We start from the raw sequence: 2,936 nt of genomic DNA on the forward strand, positions 1-2,936 counted from the left end.
AACGGACGCGTCGGGTCTACACGGAGGGGATCTTGCTGTGGGTCTGGCCCGGATGTTGCTCCAAAGTGTTCCTATGGGCTGACCTAACACAACCGGGTGGAGAGGCCCACTGGTCAAATCCCGTCCGTGCAAAGTCAAAGGGCTAGATCCGGTGGTCAAACGCTACAGGGTTAGGCGGGACGGGGGCCCTGGGGGGTAGCAATGCCACCCGAGCGTCGCATCGGGCCCTCATACATGCGGGGTGGTGTGGTGGCATGTCCGAAGAGGCGGCACGCGTCTCCGGGGTGTGGCCCCCCTCACGGACGGCGATGACATGGTAGTAGACGTTCTGCGGAAACGATGCGGCGTGAATATTATTAAATACTCGGAGCGCGATAAAATCATGAGTTTTTTACATGACGTGGGCACATGTGCTATAGGACCGATGGTTATTTTTCATAATTTTTCGTGATGGAGAAGTATCTGAACACTTCCCTCTACGCGGATTGCTCTTCGCGCGTCTACGACTGTGGCCGGCGGCCTCCGGGGGCTAGCATACCGTCAAATCTTGCGTAGGCGGCCTCTCACAAGTCTGGAAGTGTTGTGGCGGTTGCAAATGCCCGGCACGCGTCTCCGGGGTGTGCCCCCCCCCCTCACGGACGGCGCCGCCGCCGGCACCTGGAGGGGGGAAACGGACGCGTCGGGTCTACACGGAGTGGATGTAGCTGTGGGTTTGGCCCAAATGTTGCTCCCGGGTGTCCCTATGGGCCGAACTGACACAACCGGGTGGAGAGGTCCACTGGTCAAAGCCCGTCCGTGCAAAGTCAAAGAGCTAGATCGCGTGGTTAAACGCTACAAGGTTAGGCGGGACGGGGGCATTGGGGGGGGGTAGCAATGCCGCCGGCCCGTCGTACCGGGCCCTCATACATGCGGGGTGGTGTGGTGGCATGTCTGAAGAGGCGGCACGCGTGTCCGAGGTGTGCCCCCCCTCACGGACGGCGCCGCCGCCGGCACCTGGAGGGGGGAAACGGACGCGTCGGGTCTACACGGAGGGGATCTTGCTGTGGGTCTGGCCCGGATGTTGCTCCAAAGTGTTCCTATGGGCTGACCTAACACAACCGGGTGGACAGGCCCACTGGTCAAATACCGCCCGTGCAAAGTCAAAGGGCTAGATCCGGTGGTCAAACGCTACAGGGTTAGGCGGGACGGGGGCCCTGGGGGGTAGCAATGCCACCGGAGCGTCGCATCGGGCCCTCATACATGCGGGGTGGTGCGGTGGCATGTCCGAAGAGGCGGCACGCGTCTCCGGGGTGTGGCCCCCCTCACGGACGGCGATGACACGGTAGTAGATGTTCTGTGGAAACGATGCGGCGTGAATATTATTAAATACTCGGAGCGCGATAAAATCATGAGTTTTTTACATGATGTGGGCACATGTGCTATAGGACCGATGGTAATTTTTCATAATTTTTCGTGATGGAGAAGTATCTGAACACTTCCCTCTACGCGGATTGCTCTTCGTGCGTCTACGACTGTGGCCGGCGGCCTCCGGGGGCTAGCATACCGTCAAATCTTGCGTAGGCGGCCTCTCACAAGTCTGGAAGTGTTGTGGCGGTTGCAAATGCCAGGCACGCGTCTCCGGGGTGTGCCCCTCCCCCTCATGGACGGCGCCGCCGCCGGCACCTGGAGGGGGGAAACGGAAGCGTCGGGTCTACACGGAGTGGATGTAGCTGTGGGTTTGGCCTGGATGTTGCTCCCGGGTGTCCCTATGGGCCGAACTGACACAACCGGGTGGAGAGGTCCACTGGTCAAAGCCCGTCCGTGCAAAGTCAAAGGGCTAGATCGCGTGGTCAAACGCTACAAGGTTAGGCGGGACGGGGGCACTGGGGGGTAGCAATGTCGCCGGCCCGTCGTACCGGGCCCTCATACATGCGGGGTGGTGTGGTGGCATGTGTGAAGAGGCGGCACGCGTGTCCGGGGTGTGCCCCCCCTCACGGACGGCGCCGCCGCCGGCACCTGGAGGGGGGGAACGGACGCGTCGGGTCTACACGGAGGGGATCTTGCTGTGGGTCTGGCCCGGATGTTGCTCCAAAGTGTTCCTATGGGCTGACCTAACACAACCGGGTGGAGAGGCCCACTGGTCAAATCCCGTCCGTGCAAAGTCAAAGGGCTAGATCCGGTGGTCGAACGCTACAGGGTTAGGCGGGACGGGGGCCCTGGGGGTAGCAATGCCACCGGAGCGTCGCATCGGGCCCTCATACATGCGGGGTGGTGTAGTGGCATGTCCGAAGAGGCGGCACGCGTCTCCGGGGTGTGGCCCCCCTCACGGACGGCGATGACACGGTAGTAGACGTTCTGCGGAAACGATGCAGCGTGAATATTATTAAATACTCGGAGCGCGATAAAATCATGAGTTTTTTACATGACGTGGGCACATGGCTATAGGACCGATGGTAATTTTTCATAATTTTTCGTGATGGAGAAGTATCTGAACACTTTCCTCTACGTGGATTGCTCTTCGCGCGTCTACGACTGTGGCCGGCGGCCTCCGGGGGCTAGCATACCGTCAAATCTTGTGTAGGCGGCCTCTCACAAGTCTGGAAGTGTTGTGGCGGTTGCAAATGCCAGGCACACGTCTCCGGGGTATGCCCCCCCCCCTCACGGACGGCGCCGTCGCCGGCACCTGGAGGGGGGAAACGGACGCGTCGGGTCTACACAAAGTGGATGTAGCTGTGGGTTTGGCCCGGATGTTGCTCCCGGGTGTCCCTATGGGCCGAACTGACACAACCGGGTGGAGAGGTCCACTGGTCAAAGCCCGTCCGTGCAAAGTCAAAGGGCTAGATCGCGTGGTCAAACGCTACAGGGTTAGGTGGGACGGGGGCACTGGGGGGTAGCAATGCCGCCGGCCCGTCGTACCGGGCCCTCATTCATGCGGGGTGGTGTGGTGGCATGGCTGA

The sequence above is a fragment of the Triticum aestivum genome, unplaced genomic scaffold, assembly GCF_018294505.1.
Source record: "Triticum aestivum cultivar Chinese Spring unplaced genomic scaffold, IWGSC CS RefSeq v2.1 scaffold32393, whole genome shotgun sequence".
In the NCBI taxonomy this organism is placed as follows: domain Eukaryota; kingdom Viridiplantae; phylum Streptophyta; class Magnoliopsida; order Poales; family Poaceae; genus Triticum; species Triticum aestivum.